Source organism: Muntiacus reevesi, chromosome 18, assembly GCF_963930625.1.
Source record: "Muntiacus reevesi chromosome 18, mMunRee1.1, whole genome shotgun sequence".
Lineage (NCBI taxonomy): Eukaryota > Metazoa > Chordata > Mammalia > Artiodactyla > Cervidae > Muntiacus > Muntiacus reevesi.
The window spans coordinates 40,752,904-40,773,295 of NC_089266.1; the positions used below are offsets into that span (position 1 = coordinate 40,752,904).

Below are 20,392 nucleotides of genomic sequence, written 5' to 3' on the forward strand. Positions count from 1 at the left end.
TGACTTAGAGGACATCATTGCAGTAGCCAAGTCCTAAAACTAACAGAGGCCCAAGCTAAGGCAATTGTGGTTGGGATAGAGAGGATGAAACAGGTTAGAGAAAAATATAAAAAATAAAGTGGTATAGGGCCTTGTAATGGTTTGTGAGAGATGAGGCAGAAGGAGAAGCCTACATTGACTCTTGAAGATTTTCAAGTTTGTTGGTCTGAGCAGGTGGTGGATTCCATTAACAAAGATACAAGAAGTAAAGGTTCTGCAGGAAGAAGATGAGTTCAGTTGTGTACTGCTGAGCATGTAGTCCTGTGAAACATCTAAGCAGATATGTTCCCATCAGGCAGTAGGATATTCAAGAGGACTGGGGATGAAAACTGGAAATTATTTTATAATGAGAGAGATGAAATCACTGAAGAAATGCCCATGGAGGTAGATGCTAATGAGAGACTGAGAGCCCTTGTGTTTAAGGAGTGTAAGTAGAAAATAAATACCTGACAGAGACTGAGAAGGAACAACTGGAAAGCAGTTTGAGGAAGACCAGTAGAGAGTGGTAGGTATCACAGATGCAAAAAGAGTTTTAGGAAGGAGTGAATGATTGGTCCAGTTCTGAGTATGCCCCCAGAACATCATTTCCTAAAAATTAAAAATTATATTCTCATTTTAGGAAAAGTTAAAAAAAAAACTTAACATTGTATAGCTATTCAGGTGAAAAAGTTGATAGCTATGTACCAACCTATGTATGTCCCAGAATCCTCTAGCCATTGAATTCTATAACAAAACAATTTTCCTTTACATCTTAAGAAGCCAGTTATGCAGGCTGTTTCTCAATGGAGACATTTAACTTTTTTTTTTCTCCCTGAAACTTTTAAACGTTTGAGTTCATTTTATAGTTTTTTAGGGAATTTTTCAAGTTCTAATACATTTCCCAGGTGTACTTTTCTTAATTAGTTTGTCATTAATAAAATTGGGGAAATGGGTGCTGCAGATGGTTTACAATTCCCTAATTCTATTTAATATAAAGATTCTATTTCTCTTTTTCATCTAAAAGCCATCCTACTATTCTTTGGTGGCCAATTGACAATAAACTTATTTTATAGCTACTGTAGATGAGGTTTGGAATATCTTCAGTACTTCACATATGTGTAGATGTTGGCAGGGAAATATTAAATTCTACTTTCTAGTCTTTAGTTTTCTTCTTTTCTAAATGTTTAGTCATTTAACACAGTCTATTTGTGATCATTGGTTATGCATTTGTATTTGAAGACAACCTGGAACATATAATAAGCATGTAGATGCTACTTACTATCTTTCAGACTCACTATACCTTGTGTGAAATATACTCTTGACTGAAATATGTTCACTTTTAGTTTGATATAAATATTTTCTGAAAAGAAGGAATTAAACTATAGATGAGTTGTTGTGGGATATGCTGTTTGGTCCTTTGGGCTCAAAGCTGAATAAAAAGACTTATCTGTGTTTCCATATAGATTTTAGAATAGTTGTTCTAGTTCTGTGAAGAATGCTTTTGGTACTTTGATAGGAATTGCTTGAACTTGTATTTTTCCTGGGGTAGTATGGTCATTTAAATAATATTAATTCTTTCAATCCATGAACACAGTGTATCTTACTACTGTACGGCCCAGAGCAATCTTATATAAGGTTTAAGATTTAAATATAAGATTTGAAAAATCTTTTCAAAACTTCTAGAAGAAAATGTAGACATACTCCCTTTGACATTGGTCTTAGTAACATTTTTTTTGGATATGTGTCCTCAGGCAGGGGAGAACAAAGCAAAAATAAACACATGAGACTACATCAAACTACAGCAAAAGAAACTATCAACAAAATAAAATGGGTGCCTACTGAATTGGAGAAGATACTTGCAAACGATGTGTCTGATAAAGGGTTAATATCCAAAATATACAAGAGCTCATATAACTCAACGTCAAAAAACAAACAACAACAAAAAAACAAAACAAAAAAACGCAAACAACTTGACTGAAAAATGGACAGATGATCTGAATAGACGTTTTTCCACAGATGACACCCAGATGGCCAACAGACACCTGAAAAGATGCTCAACATCACTAATCATCAGGGAAATGCAAATCAAAACCACAAAATCACCTCACACCTGTCAGAATGGCTGTTATCAAAAAGATAACATTTAACAACTGTTGGCAAGGGTGTGGAGAAAAAGGAACTCGTGCATTGTTGATGGAAATGTAAATGGGTGCAGCTATGGTGGAAATCAGTATGAAAATTTCTCAGAAAATTAGAAGTAGGACTACCATATGATGCAGTAATTCCCCTTCTGGGTATTTATCCAAAGAAAACAAAAACACTGATTTGATAAGATATATTCACCCCTGTGTTCATTGCAGCATTGTTTACAGTAGCCAAGATATGGAAGCAGCCCAAATGCCCATCAAAAGATGAATGGTTAAGGAAGATGTGGAATATATACAATGGAATATTACTCAGCCATAAAAAGGGTGAAATCTTGCCATTTGCTATAGCGTGGATGGACCTAGAGAATATTGTGCTAAGTGAAATAAGTCAGAGAAAGACAAATACTGTATCATTTTGCTTAAATGTGGAATCTAAAAAACAAATAACACAAACATAAAACAGAAACAGTTATAGATACAGAGAACAAACAGGTGGTTACCAGAGGAGAAGGGGATGGGGGAATAAAGAAGTGGGTGAGGGAGATTAAGAGGTGCAAAATTCAGTTGCAAAATAAATGTCACATATGAAATATATAGTGTGCAGAATATAGTCAATAAGTAATATCTTGTATGGTGACATCATAACTAGACTTAACATGGTGATCATTTTAAGATGTGTAAAGAAAAGTCACTGTGTTGTGTAATAGGAACTGACAGTGTTGTAGGTTCAACTATGGAAGTTGTCGATAGAGTAAATCCAAAGAGTTGTCATTACACAAACTTTCTTATTTAATTTTGTATCTATATGAGATGATGGATGGTCACTAAACTTACTGTGAAATTGTTTCATGATATAGGTAAATCATATCTTTATGCTGTATACTTTAAACTTATACAGTGCTGTATGTACATTTGAATAAAACTGGAAGAGAAATAAAAGGCCTCTGAACCCAGCTGGTAATCCCGGGGCCTAGCCCTAGGTCTGTCACTAGTGAGCTTTATAACCTTGAGCATATCTCTGTGTTTTTATAACATGTCCTACACATAGAAGAGGCTTCCCTGGTGACTCAGATAGTAAAGATTCTGCCTGCAATGCAGGATGTCCAGGTTAATCCCTGGGTCAGGAAGATCCACTGGAGAACGGAATGGCAACCCATTCCAGTATTCTTGCCTAGAGAATTCCCTGGACAGAGGATACTGGCCAACTACAGTCCATGGGGTCGGACACAACTGAGTGATTAACACACACATACACACTATTCAAAAATGAGCTAATATTATTAAGGAAAAGAAAAAAAATCTGGCATTTGAGATTTGGGATGGTAGGGAATTATTTAACTTCTTTGTTTAAATTCAGCATCTACTATTAGAGAAGAGAGCATAGAGAAAATGGTCAGAATTCATTCTACCAGTGGCAGGCAAGTAGTGTGAATATGTGAATTGAGACTATCTAAGGGGTTTTCTTGGTGACTCAGATGGTAAAGAATCCACCTGCAATGCGGGAGACCTGGGTTTCATCCTTGGGCTGGGAAGATCCCCTGGAGAAGGGAATGGCAACCCACTGTAGTATTCTTGCCTGGAGAATCCCAAGCACACACAAGACTTAGGGAATAGACAGAGTCTGTAACAAATCTCTGTGTATCTCTTGCTTTAAGAATTCAGATTAATAATTAAAAAAAAGATACCATGGGGGCTATACTGAACAATTCTGTACACAGAATTTTTCCAGTGAGTCCTGATTTTTGACCTCTGGTTTAAAAGAAAGAATGACAGACCGGAAATGGAAGTCCTAGGTCTGCCATTAATCATGTGGGTAATCTTGGGCAGGTCATTAGATCTCCCTCAGCCTTAGTTCCCTCATCTGTGTAAATTGGACTAAATTCATGTGTAACAACCCTTGTAGTCTCTGAGAATTACTTAATGTTAAGAAGCTTATATTCTGATTACAACAAACTAATTCATCTGAGTGTATTTTCTATCTCACTATTACACCTTGCGGGCAGTTGCTGTGTCTTTCCTCGGTTTTTAGCCTAATAAGGAGGCCAACGAAGATCCAAGGAGGCCAAAGAATTCTGTGATCCTTTGAGGAATTGTCTGAGTTTTTATTTATTAAATTGACTTTAATAGAGAAGATTACTATGTTGATGCAAAGCTTATTAAGGAGAAACTAGAAAATGTAACGTGTAAAATAATTTTCTATCTTTTAAAATTCAGGAAAAGAAACTTCCTCTGCGAGTATTACTGCTTTGTAAGTATTAATTACTCCTCACAAAATCCCAGACAAGGAGGAGGGTAATACTAGCTCCATTTTATAGTTTAGAAGTGGGAAGTATCTCCACTTTTATGAGTTAAGTGGGGTGAGTTAATAGCAAAATCATGGGCTCCAGGATGAAGCCTGGATTCCATTTAACCTCTTTATGGTATTCAACCTGCTGGCTCCACCCAGTCAGAATACACAAGTACACTCTCCTCACATTTCCATATGTCCACATCTCTGTGTCAGGTTCTCCTTTAAACACCCCTTGTCCACAAAGCCCTCCCTAATCTTTGGAAGAAAGTAAGCTCTCCTTTCTACCATGTAATTATTTTTTCCTTCTAGTACTCAACTGAAGACTACTTAAGAGTGTAATCCACATTTGACTCAGCCTTATGTACCATTCAGCCAAATGTCCTATGCAGTATCAAACTCAATGATGTTTGATGGCCAGATAGACGAATGAATGAATAGAAGATTTTTTTATCCTAGCAGCACATGCATAACTATATTAAGTATGGTCTTATACTTGATTGTCATTTTATTGCATTTTTTTATTCTTAACAAACTATTTTGTAACATTAAACTTTTAAAAACAGGCTTCTCTCTAACATTCTAATTCTCTTACATCTTTAGGTGTCAAAATTTAGAATTCCAATATTATATTTATGGCATTGCTTTTACCAGCTTAATTTTCACCAGCCTTGGCTGGGACTTGGAAACAGTGTATCTTGTTTTGATGACTTTCTGATGGGCCAGAGGCCTCAAATGGATGTCACATGATGTTTGAGCAGATCTAACAAAGAAGAAGACAGACAGTTGATCCTCTTTGTTTCAAGTAGCTTCCCTCCCCTCTCCCTCCCTCCTTCTGTGTGTGTGTGTGTGTGTGTGTGTGTGTGTGTGTGTGTGAGAGAGAGAGAGAGAGAGAGAGAGAAAAGAGAGAGAGAGAGAGAGAGAGAGAGAGAGAGAGAGAGAGAGCGAGCACGCGCATGCTCAGTTTTGTCCAACTCTTTGCCACCGACCTCATGGACTGTAGCCTGCCAGATCCTCTGTTAATGGGATTCCCAGGCAAGAATACTGGAGTGGGTTGTCATTTCCTTCTCCAGGGTATCTTCCCAACCCAGGAAGCGAACCCCCATCTCTTGAGTCACCTGCATTGGCAGGCAGGTTCCCCTCAACCCTGTTAGATTCTGGAAATATTTTTGAGCTTTAAGGACAAGTAATAATTACCTTTCTTATATCAAGTTAATCACAGTCAGTCAGTCAGTCAGTTCATCGCTCAGTCGTGTCCGACTCTTTGCGACCCCATGAATCGCAGCATGCCAGGCCTTCCTGTCCATCACAAACTCCAGGAGTAGCATCTAGTAAATACTCAGTTTATATTGGAGTGAATGAAAAAGCAAATATCGGAATGCATTGTAGCAAAGTGGAAATAGCATGAGCCTCTGAGTAACAAAAACCTTGTTTGAGTACTGATTCTCTTATTCTCATCTTGGATGAATTACTTGGCTGAGTCCCTGTACTTTTATCTGTAATATGGAGATGATAATACTCAAAAATTTTCAATACTCTTGTTTTAAAAAATATTTGTCAATATACATTCTAATTTTTTGTTTGGAAAATATGGTCATCATATTTTAGTTCTTGGGCTTTTCACTGTGAAATTTTTAATCTATATACTCCTGGACACATTTTTTAAAATAACAGACAGAGACATGAGATTTAGAGGAAATTCATATAATTTAGTCACCACTTTGTTTAATTATGAAAAATAACAATACCAAATTCTGTATTTTTAAAGATTTTCTATGATTCACATTAGAAAATCAACCAGTCTTCAGCTAGACTTTTTCAGTTGTTCACTTGCTACTTTGATCTTATTTTTCTGCCTATTTATTATTTACATAGCTTAGATAATTAATAATCATCTAAGAGATCATGAGTATCATATTGCACCATTAAAGTTTACTAGCTGCAATCCTAGTGTAATATGTTTAGTTAGAATATGGCTAGAGTTTTATCTTATTCTTTTCCATATACCTTCACTGATGCTTATGACTAGTAATACATTATTTAATATGGAATATCTACTGTAGTAGAAATCAGGAAGAAGTCTGCATGCTGTTAGATAATATGGTAGTATTTGCAACCTAGATTCTCTTGATCTTCTCATTGTTTCCATGTATTTCTCCAGTTGCTTTTGAAATATCTTCATTCATTGATTTATTAATTCTAAATATATATATACTGGATATCACTCTGTTCAGGTACTGTGCTAGGCAATAAACACCTACTGTTCTAGGCGATTAAGTATTCTTTGATGAATAAAGCAGACATAGTTCCTTCTCTCATGAATCTTATTCTGTACAGTAGTGAAGACAGAATTATGCATGTAGATAAATTTGTAATTACAAGTTGTAGTAGTTCTGTGACTGAAACAAAAAGGAGCAGTGCTTAAACTGGAGTTTAGGAAAGACCTCCCTGCAGAAGTCATACTTAGTGGGGAGGAGCCTGCCGCTGCCATAAGAAAATAAGGAAAAGACTAGTCTAAGCAACGTGAATAGCATGTCCAAAGGCCCTGAGGTGGAAAGAGTTTGGCATATTTGTTGAATCAATGAGAAAAAAAAACTTGAGAAGTAGGCAGGGGCCAGATGATGTACGACTTTATAGGCAATAGTAAGAAATTTGAACCGTTTTTTCCCAAGAGGGATAGGGGAGGCCATTGGAAGATTCTCAACATAGGAGTGACCATGACCGTAGTTCTGCTTTAAAAAAGATGGCTCTGGCAACTGTGTGGAGAACAGATTGTAGGAGCTAAAGGATGGAAGCAGGCAGGCTAGTAGGGAGGCTATTGTAGGTGAGACAAGAACTAGATAGATTTGAGGCAGGACCTGGAGGGCTTACTGATAAGTTGGATAGAGGGTTGGGGTGAAGGAGTAAGTCAGAGACTACTCCAGCTTCATGATGAGAGCACCTGAGCTGTTGCTTGTACCTCTTTCTGAGATGAATAATTCTAGGCCAGGGCAGATTTGTGGAAGGTGGAGTAGGGGTTGGGATGGGGAGTTCACAGATAACTGTGAGATCCCCACTGGAGATGACAAATAATTGAATATGAGTCTAGACCTTACAGGAGAGGTTTTGGCCTAGGGGTGTACATTTGGGAATCATCAATGAACAGTTGGTATTTAAAGTCCTGTGACGGATGAGATCACCAAGTAGGGAGAATTAGAAAAGAGGGCTCAAGACCAACTCCATAATCTTTTGAGATTCTGCAGCATTCTAACTAAATTTTCTGACCAAATTAGGTGTTGCCCAACAATCACAGAAAATTCTGCATCTCTGTGTTTTCCTGTCACAACTCACAGATAATAAATATAACAAACAGAACCATGTGATTTTTTGTTTTTTTGTTTTTTTGAGCTAAAAATCTCGTCACTATCTTGCTTTAGTATATTATAAACTTTTCTGGAATTTAGCTGTCAATTTTGAATGCTTGTATTTTAAAATTAATTAATTAATTTATTTATTTACATCTGTGATGTGTGTTCTTTGCTGAAAGGGCTTTTCTGCAATTGTGGTGAGCTGGGGTTACTCTCTAGTTGGTGGTGCGCGGGCTTCTCATCGAGTTGGCTTCTCTTGTTGCAGAGCACAGGCCATAGGGCACTCGGACTTGAGTAATTGCGGCACATGGGTTCCAGAACTCAGGCTCAGCTCAATAGTGGTGGCACACAAGCTTAGTTTCCCTGCGGTATGTGGGATGTCCCCAGATCAGGGGTCCAACCCACGTCTCCCGCATTGGCAGGTGATTCTTTACCACTGAGCCACCGGGCAAGTCCAAACATTTGTTTTTTAAGAGAGTATAGATGTGGAAAGTAAAAGAAACTGGGCCAAATATCAAATATCTGAAGAACTTTTCCTAGAAACTTGTTTCTAAATCAGTCAGTTGGTGTTTTTGTCAATAACCTCTTCTAAAAACAGTATTAATGGGGTGGGGAGGAGAGGAGGACCTTACCCTGGATTGGAGTTTCCATTTATTTTAAATTTACTCTGTTCAGGTCACGTGCCCTATACTAATAATAGGTGTTGATTGATGTTTGCCTTGGTATGTAATGTCAATAAGGCCAGCTTTTCTTCTGGATATGTGGTCTCTGTGTGTATGTGTGTGATTTATTTCTATGTTTGTTCCACATGTTTCTTTAGAGATTTTTGAGCCCCTTGTACATTTTAAAGCCTATTTTAAAAAATTGTATTAAAAGCCAACCTACCCAGTTCATTTCTCTTAGGTTTTTAGGTAACCCATTAATAACTATAGATATTTTGTTTTGCTTGCATGTTGGCTTGCTTGTGTGTTTCATTAATGCTGTAGCTCTAAAACTCACCAAAATTGATTTTTAAAAATTCTTCTTTCAAATGTGAAGCATTTCAGAGCCTTATTATATGTACCTTACTATGCCAAAAATATATATTTTCGGCTACTAAGAATTTCCACCTACGCTCTAAGCCCTCCTTTTGTGCTGCATGTCATCATGTTGTGAGAGCTCTATTTCTAGTCGTTCCTGTGCCCACCTAACTGTATGTAAATATTATCACCCTTTTTTGCTGGGAGAGGGAGCCTTGGCTTTTCTTTTTTAATGTAGTCTCGAGGCATATGAGTATACACTGATTTTTATTGTTGCTATTGTATTGTTTCTTGGATGGGAGACAAGTTTTCATGCTAATGTTGTACTGTGCGATTATGTCCAGTGGGTACTAATAGTCACCAATTCCTATTGTGAGATGCTCAAACAAGTTTAAAGCTCTAAACTCTCAGTTTTCTAGAATCAGAGCTATAATTAGTCTAAAACCAACATGTACATAATTCAAAAGAAACTGTTTTGTATATTTTTGAGATTAATCCTTTGTCTGTTTCTTCATTTGCTATTATTTTTTCCCAATCTGAGAGCTGTCTTTTCACCTTACTTATAGTTTCCTTTGTTGTGCAAAAGCTTTTAAGTTTCATTAGGTCCCATTTGTTTATTTTTGCTTTTATTTCCAATATTCTGGGAGGTGGGTTATAGAAGATCTTGCTGTGATTTATGTCGGAGAGTGTTTTGCCTATGTTCTCTTCTAGGAGTTTTATAGTTTCTGGTCTTACATTTAGATCTTTAATCCATTTTGAGTTTATTTTTGTGTATGGTGTTAGAAAGTGTTCTAGTTTCATTCTTTTACAAGTGGTTGACCAGTTTTCCCAGCACCACTTGTTAAAGAGATTGTCTTTTTTCCATTGTATATCCTTGCCTCCTTTGTCAAAGATGTGTCCATAGGTTCGTGGATTTATCTCTGGGCTTTCTATTCTGTTCCATTGATCTATATTTCTGTCTTTGTGCCAGTACCATACTGTCTTGATGACTGTGGCTTTGTAGTAGAGTCTGAAGTCAGGCAGGTTGATTCCTCCAGTTCCAGTCTTCTTTCTCAAGATTACTTTGGCTATTCGAGGCTTTTTGTATTTCCGTACAAACTCCTGAAGCTCAATTCCAGAAAAATAAATGACCCAATCAAAAAATGGGCCAAAGAACTAAACAGACATTTCTCCAAAGAAGACATACAGATGGCTAACAAACACATAAAAAGATGCTCAACATCACTCATTATCAGAGAAATGCAAATCAAAACCACAATGAGGTGCCATTACACGCCAGTCAGGATGGCTGCTATCCAAAAGTCTACAAGCAATAAATGCTGGAGAGGGTGTGGAGAAAAGGGAACCCTCTTACACTGTTGGTGGGAATGCAAACTAGTACAGCCACTATGGAAAACAGTGTGGAGATTTCTTAAAAAACTGGAAATAGAACTACCATATGACCCAGCAATACCACTTCTGGGCATACACACTGAGGAATCCAGATCTGAAAGAGACACGTGCACCCCAATGTTCATTGCAGCACTGTTTGTAATAGCCAGGACATGGAAGCAACCTAGATGCACATCAGCAGATGAATGGATAAGGAAACTGTGGTACATATACACTATGGAATATTACTCAGCTGTTAAAAAGAATTCATTTGAATCAGTTCTAATGAGATGGATGAAACTGGAGCCCATTATACAGAGTGAAGTAAGCCAGAAAGATAAAGAACATTACAGTATACTAACACATATATATGGAATTTAGAAAGATGGTAACGATAACCCTATATGCAAAACAGAAAAAGAGACACAGAAGTACAGAACAGACTTTTGAACTCTGTGGGAGAAGGTGAGGGTGGGATGTTTCGAAAGAACAGCATGTATATTATCTATGGTGAAACATCACCAGCCCAGGTGGGATGCATGAATCAAGTGCTCGGGCCTGGTGGGCTGGGAAGACCCAGAGGAATCTGGTGGAGAGGGAGGTGGGAGGGGGGATTGGGATGGGGAATACGTGTAACTCTATGGCTGATTCATCTCAATGTATGACAAAACCCACTGGGAAAAAAAAAAAAACTGTTTTAGCCTTTTGTCACTTTAAAAACCAAGCATCTCTGATGGACCACTGCTTTTCATCACTGTTTTTCTGATTTTAAAAACTGATTGACCAACTAATAAAAATAAATGGGAAAAAAAAACCAACTCAGACATATTAAAGGATTTAGCTGAAATAAGACTCTCCTTGTGTTTTGCTAAGATACTCATGTCAACATGCTATAATTTAACTGTTTACCTGTTGAATATTTGAGTTGCAATATATATATATATATATAATTCTATAGGGAATATTTTGTACATAAATCTTAAAATTTTTTTGAGTATAGTTGATTTATAATGTTGTGTTCCTTTCTACCATATTGCAAAGTGAATCAGTTATATATATATATATGCACATATGTGCACTCTTTTTTAAAAGTCTTTTCCCATATAGGCCATTACAAAGTATTGAGTTCCCAGTGCTGTACATTGGTCCTTATTAGTTATCTATTTTAGATATAGTAGTATGTCTATATTAATCCCGATCTCCCAATTTATCCCTCCCTCCACTTTCCCCTTGGTAACCATAAGATTTTCTACATCTGTGATTCTATTTTTTTTTTAATATATAAATCTTTATATACATCCCTGATTATTTCTTTAAAATAAATTCTGGAATTTTCTGAGATGAGGAATATCTTCAAGATTTTTGGTGCAATATCATATTACTTTTGAGAAAAATTTTACTATTTTATACTCCCAGCCATTGGGAGGTAAGAGTTCTTCTTCCTCTTTTCCTTCAGAGCTTTGGAAACTTGGATTTTTTTTTTCCAGCCTGAAGGATGAAAATTGTTTTATATTGCATTTTTGATTAACTAATGAGGTAGGACATGTTTATTTTCTGATTTCTTTAGAAAAATCAAATGAGTCAGAAATCACTAATGTAGATAGGATAGTATACCTTCATTCCACATGGATATAAAAAAGATTTGTATATATGGCTGTAAGAGAGTGTATTTTCAAGTCTTATTATCTCCAGAGACTAGATGTAAACTTTCATTTCCACTACGAGTATCTCCAGCTCTAACCAGTGTTCAGTAGGATATTAACAGTCCGAATCCAGTGTTCCAGAACGTAAATTTGCCAGTTCTCTGAAAAGACTGGACAACAGTTGGAAAATTCAACAGCCCTTCTTCATTGACTTGCTGATGCTCTACCAATGGGCAAAATGCAGGCAAACTGCCAGCTGCTCTGCATCTGCAGACATTTGTGCAGAACTAATTTTAATAGCAGATGTTGGAAATAAAAAAAATTGCAGCCTCCCCTCTGAGAAAGCCAGACCTATCCCGTGACTTCTCAGATGCCCCATAACCCCATTAGCCAGAGTTTCATTCCTAAAATTCCATATATTGCTTCCCTTCCTTCTCATGTGAGCAGTTTTAGAAATGCTTAAGGGAATCTTACAACTTCAGAAAGTCTCAAGACTACTTGCCACCCTGTGATGTCATAAGAAGACTCTGTGTAAAATTAGAGTTCACCCATGAAAGATTCTTCATTTGCCTTGTATCCATCATAAGAAAGACTACTTCTTCATTTTGTATCAAGGTAAAAATTACAGGTAGGCTTCCCTGGTGACTCAGTGGTAAAGAATCTGCCTGCAGTGCAGGAGACACGGGTTCGATCACTGGGTCAGAAAGATCCTCTGGAGAAGAAAGTGATAACCCTCTCTAATATGCTTGCCTGGGAAATCCCATGGACAGAGGAGTCTGGCAGGCTACAGTCCATGGGGTCTCAAAAGGGTTGGACATGTCTTAGCAGCTAACAACAGCAACAACAGTTCTGTTCACACTTTGTCAGACATATTTCAGAAATATTTCTCCCAGTTTGTGAAATTTATCTACAATTGTAGATTATTTTTTGTTTTTCTTAAGTGTATTTTTCAGAGAGCAAAAAGCTTTTACTTCTGTTGAAATCCATTTTATAGTTTTTTTATTTTATAATTTGTGCTTTTTGCATCATTAAATCTTTGCCTAACCCAGTGCTGTAAGGATTTTCTCCTATATACTCTTCTAGAAGTTACTCCTATATTTTGGTAACCATTTATAGTTGTCACAGCTTGTTTTCCCAGTTGATGAAATTAGGCTCAGAGGAGTTAAAACCACTTGCCTAAGGTCATTTACTCTTTAGGTGTCATTATGTCTTCTGATTCTAAATTCTGTGTTTTTCTTGTGGTACAAGTCTGTGCATATTATGTCAGAATATGTACATAGGAAGATCATAAATCCATGTTGGTCTAACATATCCTCAGGGTAATCATTTAGTTTGTCAGTTCCCAAGCAAGATCTTGCCTTCTCTCTTTCCTTCTGGGATCTACCATTTGTTTAGCACATCAGTCAGAGAGGGCAGGTAAGGGAGAAATTATTAAATTTGCTCATCAAATGTTATTTTTTTTTAGTGCCCCATAAAAAGTATTATCTAGTTACTTATATTCAATACGAATTTTGATTTATAGACCACAGTATTAATAATATAAGAATGCATATTGAAGTCAGCCAACAAATACTTATTGAGTGCTTGTTATAAATACCAGGCTCTATGTGCAGTTGCTGGGTATATAGAATGAGTGAATTAGATACACTTGATCTTTTTCCTCATGAAACTTGTAGACTAGAGGAGTAGCTTTCAAATTCTTATGACTGAGATCCACATTAAGAAATACATTTTACATTATGACCCAGTCTGCTTTTGTAGGTGTTCTTGCATGCATATCTAAAACAGAAGTTTCGTGAAACAGTTCTTTGTCTTCTTTCATCCAGTGTACTCTGATATTTTCTATGCTATTCCAGTTAAAAAAAAAAAAAAGCTATGTTCCTGCAAATCACTGAATTGATTTAATAAGTTGTTCATGGTTCTCTCAGCCTGCAGTTTGAAAAAAAGAAAAAGGAGCTGAAACTGGTTTATTACTGTGTTTTGGGGGAGATTTACTGACTGTGATTTGTTGCCAAGGGGCTTGCAGGGAGAACATGAGATTCCCAGCTGCCCTTTGGTCAAGTGCGACAGAAAGTAACTGCACTTTCCCCCTAAACACACCAAAACTTTCAGAATTTCAAAGGAAGTGCTCACTTCCTTCTCAAGATTCTGTAGTGAGGGAAATGGCAAATTTATGAGGCCCTGTATGGATTTAGAAGGGCTTCTCTGGTGGTTCAGTGGTAAAGAATCTGCCTGCCAAGCAGAAGACACAGGTACAATCCTGGGTCAGAACGAGCCCCTGGAGAAGGGAATTGCAACCCACTCCAGTATTCTTGCCTAGAAAATCCCATGGACAGAGGAGCCTGGCAGGCTACAGTCCATGGGGTCGCAAAAAAGTTATATACAGCTTAGCAACTAAGCAACAACATAGATTTAGGAGTAAGTGGGAAATAATTGTCTAAGGAAATCTGTCACTCAAACTCTAATGCTACAACATATACAGAAACCTGTATAACTGTTTCAGTAAGAAAATTTTAAAGTTTCTTCATTGATTGTTCAGAATGGAGGAAACTGGGTATACTGAGTGGTGTTACTTGGCTAGATGTGAATTATGAACAGTCCTCAGAAAAGGGACTTTTATGAACCACAAGTGACCTTTTATTTTGCATTTTTATTTTATCAAAATATAAAAAATTTTTCTTATCTTTTAAGCAGACAACTAAGAACTTCAGAACATGAGAGTGGTCTATCCATTTATTTCAATTTGTAGTTATTTGAGGATTAGAGAAGAAAGGGCGTTGCTTCAGTAATTTGAAATTAGGAACTTTTAATCAGAAGAAGTTATATTTAGTTACATTTTCTTTTTTTTTTTTTTTAGTTACATTTTCTAGTCTGATTTCTACTCAAGTTGGACCTTAAAATTTGGGTTTTCTATAGTGGAGATTTTTGTTTTGTAACTCCCAGTGGGAATGCAACACTACAGTAGGGTGATATTTTACTTTGAATCTTTTTAACCACATACCTTTGACATCCATATGAGCTAATTAACATTGATTTGAGGACTTACAGAAAATGTGATCCAGATTTAAAGTTTCTGGAGGGTGTAAGATTCCATAGCATTTCTTGATAGGCTGGTGCCCTTTCTAATGGGATTATTTTGTTGTGGCAAAGGGATGATAGTAAATTACTATATTTTAAACAATCATTTTCTAATATGCAATACAATAAACAATAATTTTCTAAGATTGGTTTAAATACCAATCAAGAATACCAATGTTCTCGTACCATTATTCTCCATCTAGAGAGCAGGACGGAAAAGGCAATGGCACCCCACTCCAGTGTCCTTGGCTGGAAAATCCCATGGACAGAGGAGCCTGGTAGGCCGCAGTCCATGGGGTCGCTAAGAGTTGGACACGACTGAGCAACTTCACTTTCACTTTTCACTTTCACGCATTGGAGAAGGAAATGGCAACTCACTCCAGTGTCCTTGCCTGGAGAACCCCAGGGACGGGGGAGCCTGGTGGGCCGCAGTCTATGGGGTCGCACAGAGTCAGACACAAGCGACACAGCAGCAAGCAGCAGCAGCAGAGAGCAGGAATAGTGAGAATAGCAAAATGGGCCTAGGACAACTCCCTAGTCTAAGCCTTCTCAAGTTTTTGCCTGTTTGTTTTATTTTGTTTCTCCAGTTAGAAGAAGCTAGTATATTGAAAAGAATTTCCTTGGTTATGAGGAACAGAGTCCATCATCTTTAGAGGATATGTTAACATGAGAACTAAGATATTTCTTTACATGGAATTAATGTTTTCTTTTAGAGAAATTTTTCTCCTAGGAGAGGATTTTACGCTGGAACATCCCTATTTCTGCCAGTCCAGACCAGGCTGAGACAACTGTGGCCGTCAGAACCTGACTGATGTATAAGACGTGGCACTTGTCACTTTGGTTTGCTTAGGGCCCCTACATGGGCCTGGAGTTCTTCTTGTGCTGACATGTCCCATGCGAGAAGTCCATGCATAAGCTGCAGGTGTTCTCTAGGATCAGGATAATGCCTGCCATGCATTCTGGTGCGTTAGTACCTGTTGCTGCTGCCCAGGGATAGATAAAGGGCTGTGGTTTCAACTGGGCCTGGGCTCGGTGCAGAGGCTGATGTGGACTTTGATTTCTACAGGGGACTTCCCTGCACTTTGCCTCTATTCTTAAGAAAAAGCCACTGTCAAAAGCAACTCATCCTTTCCTGCAAGTGTCTTTTCAGAGGAACTTCCTCCTGAGAAAGTAACAGGAGGGTTTTGTTCACAAGTGTGTCTAACCCCCTGGCCTAAGCAGAATAACTCTTCCCTTGTGAGTTCCCCAATCCTTCATTCATCCTTGATATTCTCCTCTTTTGAGTCTCTAGTATCCTTGCTTCTGTCAGTTGGGACAAAATCCACATCCTGGCTCTTCGCTTTGGCCTGAAGCTTAAGGACCCAAGGTGTTTCCCTCTGGCCTCCATAAGGACACACAGCACCTGGAAAACTGCCGTGAGCCCAGTGGAAACCCTCTGGAGATGGCTTAGAAGCCAACTCATCTGGATCGAGGACTACTGCAAGAGGATAGCTCTGTTGCTGGTGGTGGAGTCCTACCTCAGATGTGAGCTTTGACTAACCAGCAATCTCCTCTTTAAGGCATGGTTGGCTTGTTTGGGCTTTCCTGGTGGCTCAGATGGTAAAGAACCTGCCTGCAATGCAGGAAGCCCAGGTTTGATCCCTGGGTCAAAAAGATGCCCTGGAGAAGGGAATAGCGCCCCCTCTAATATTCTTGCTTGGGAAATCCCATGGACAGAGGAGCCTGGTGGGCTGCAGTCCATGGGCTCACAAGAGTTGGGCACGACTGAGCAACTAACACATTGACTTGGATTTGGGGTAACCAACATAATTGGTTGTAGGAGACACTCCTTTGTTATTGGATCCCATGGATCACTTTAGCTTTTGGGAGTTTCTCACAGTGGCTTTTAAGATGTCTTCCAATTGTGGTTTAGGAGATAAGACCCCCTGGGTATTGACCATTGCCCTGGAATCTCTGGCTCGTGAAGCAATTTCTGAATTGATTTCTAAAATTCTTTTCTAAAGTGGAAACTGAACTTAGAGACATGCCATCTCTCTTTGATGGGTTCTTCCCTCCAGCTTCTCTTGCCCTTCTGGCTCTGGAGCATTGCTGTTTTATGTCTGGAATCTCTGAGACATTTCCACTCTCATCTCTCTGCTTGTTTCCTTTCATTGCTCAACTTGTAGTCAGCTCTGAGCTGCTATTAGCCCTCCACAAAGTCCCATTTTTCCAGATTATTTTTTAATGATGCTGGATAAGAGGGGCTGAAAATTCTTTTTTCCTCACTGAGAAGAGTGGGGAGGACTCCACAGGCCCAAGACTAGTATGTGATAAGGGACCCTTCTCAGAATTCTCTGGTGGAAATGAAATTTGATGTGATCACTCTGTCTCTGATTTGTATGAGTTTTCCCCAGGGACTCTGGCAATCTCACTATGATGTCAGCTGTTGAAATGTGGGTGACGGAAGAGAAAAAGACAGATTAGGACAGATTCTGTAATTGGGCTTCTCTTGCCCTTAAATGGGCATGAGTTTGAGCAAGCTCCAGGAGTTGGTGATGGACAGGGAAGCCTGGTGTGCTACAGTCCATGGGGTCGCCAAGAGTCAGACATGACTGAGCGACTGAACTGAGCTGAACTGCCTCTAAACAGCTTTGTGAATACAAGTATTGTGACAGGTAGGCCCTACCTTTGCCATACCCGAAGCTGGACGTGATTTTTTTAGCACATGTTGAGTTTGGATCAAGAAAGAAGAGCTCCAAAATGACATTCAGGTGATGTTCCCCTTGGATAGTTTGAACTGTTGGTGTAACTATTTATCTAGGAAGAATTTCTTCAGAAGATGATAACCTGAGGTGTACAACCTTTCAGCTGCTTCTGGGCAGCTTCTCTCATCATAGTCCAGTTTATCAATTAGAATGCAAATATGCCCTTTGTGCATCGTGAAGATCTTGTGGCCAGAATGCTATATAGGAAATTATTTACAAATCATGGCTTATTTTACTCCCAGTTCAGCCTGTTAGGTATCTCTAGCCTTCATTGCTATCAACCTAGATTCTTCCTCCAGTACTAGAGCTAAATCTTTTAGCTCTCTTATTTATTGCAGAAGGAATCAAGCTCTTTACTCACTGGGAAATAGGTCTAATCCTTGGTTCTCAGTAAAAACTGTGCTTTTCACAATCATCTGAAACCTGACTTGGTAACGTCTCAGGACTCTATCTCGGTAAGAGCAATCTTTCTTTCCTGGCACACAAACCCAGACAATTGTCCAAGGAGGCTTTTCTCCCCTTTCTTACTCAGTGTCTTCTTGTCTTCAAATTCCTCTTGTTTCCTGAATTCCCCTACTTTCTCTGAAATAGCCTTGTCTTTGCTCTTCAAACCTGCGTTCCCCAAAGGAATAAAGAGCTTCACCTCTATGCACACTCTGCAGCAGCATGCAGTGGTCATATTACATGGTATACACATTAGCATCTCTAAAACCCCATTCACTGTCATAGCCCAGGTTGCAAATTAAGCTACACACACAAAGTTTTAAGTGTGTGTGTAGCGGGGAGAGGGATTGGTGTGACTAATAATTGTATTTAAACCACAGAGGGTGCTCATACATTGGTCTGAGGAGAGAAATAAAAGATTAGAATTTTGAAGTGTTAAAGGATGTAAGATAATATGCAGGATGATTTACAAATAAATGGGGGTCGACAAGAATTGTATGCTTTCGGCAGATGTGGAGTTAAACTTTCTGTGCCTCCTTGCTTTGTTAGCCTGCTGTCAGCTCATGAAGTTGACAGAATTGGTTTTTTTTGTTTTTTTTTTTTTAACTCCTACACAGAACAGGAGGAGAATAAGCAGCTAATTTGTCAATAGCAGAAGCCTAACCAAAAATGGGAAATAATAGAATATTTGGTTTGCCTAAATTGAGACACACCAGTCTCTATAGATTACATATCAATTTTTGAGCCACTTAACTAGCAACTAGAGACATAAATTCAAAAGTTTTCTTTTGTATCTTGAGATTCCAGTCTTGAAGTTCTGAATTGCAGCTGAAACTCTAATTCTTTTTGTGGGCTTGCAGCAGAGGTTGAGCATCTACCCCCAGCCCCCAGCGTCTTTGCTTTTATCTGTGTTTATGAACTTCCCACTTGTTTATTAATTTGTCCTTCTGTGGGTGATTACTTTTCAGAAGCCAACATAGTACCTAAGCTTAATCACCTTATATAGGCATTCGTTGGATACAAGCAGTGCTCCTTTATGTGAGTTGAGTGACCTGTGCGTATGAATAACTGCGTTTCTGTCTCACTGTGCACTTCCTTACTCATCACTTTCCTTTTGTTGCTTTTGCTCTCAAGAGTTAGTTTTGGAGTGATACGATTCCATCATTCTGGACCTAAAGCAGTGATTTAAGTGCGATCTACAGATGCAAATACTTTAGTTCACTGGCTCTCAGACTTGAACTTATATTTCATGTGTATCAGAATCACATGGAGGGCTTGTTAAAAAGCACATTTCTGGGTCCTAACCCAAAATTTCCTATTTTGGTTGGTCTAGAATGGAGCCTAACTAGTTCACAAGTGAGGCATCGCCTGGTAGTCTGGGCACCACACTTTGAGAATTACTGCTTTTTGTAAAATAGGGACTTTTCTATTTCAGAAACATGTCCTTGTAGGACAGATGGTTATATCAGGAAAAGGATATAAAAGAAACCAAACTTCATGGAGATCACAGGATTTGGTGGGCTTTAAAAAAATATATTCAAATTATCTCTGTGTGAAGGTGTGAATTTGCTGGTACAAGTCATGTGGCATTTGCAGAGGATCTGAAATACTATCATAAGTGAATATTCAAAGAATTAAAAGCAAAACCTAGATCTACAGAGTATCCATATGTCGAGTCATTATGTTGTACTCCTTAAACTAATGTTATATGTCAGTTATATCTCAGTAAAATTATAGGGAGATAAAACTATGATCCATACAAAGATTAGAGACAGTTCTAGGCAATTTATCATTATTGTTATTGTTTAGCCGATAAGTCATAATCCAGCTCTTTCGTGACCCCTTGGACAGCCACGCTCCTCTGTCTGTAGGATCCCCAGGCAAGAGTACTGGAGCGGGTCGCCCTTTCCTGCTCCAGGAGACCTTCCGGACCCAGGGATGGAACCTCTGTCACCTGTATTGGCAGGTGGGTTCTTGACCACTGAGCCACCAGGGCAGCCCCAGTTTATCATTAGGCTGAATTGGATTGTGTGCTCTAGGTCGGGAATTTAAAAGTTTAGCAAACTTTTTCTGTTAAAAGCCTGACAATAAAAGTTTAGGTTTTGCCAGCCTTAAATGGTCTGTGTTGCATATTCTTCTTTGCCTTTTCTCTAAACAGAACAACCATTTAAAAATGTGAAAACCATTCTTAACTTACTTGCCATGTTAAAACGGGCTGTAGTTGGCTAACCCCTACCAAGCCCATGAAGGCTCAGAGGAGAGGGAGATCAGTGAGGCTGAAGTCATCATTTTGA

At 38.4% G+C, this 20,392-nt stretch overlaps 1 protein-coding gene across 3 annotated transcripts in view; it reads left to right on the forward strand.

The window, feature by feature from the left end:
• Positions 1-20,392, forward strand: part of SSH2 (slingshot protein phosphatase 2) — a 229,450-nt gene that overhangs the window by 33,490 nt on the left and 175,568 nt on the right. The window lies entirely within an intron of this gene.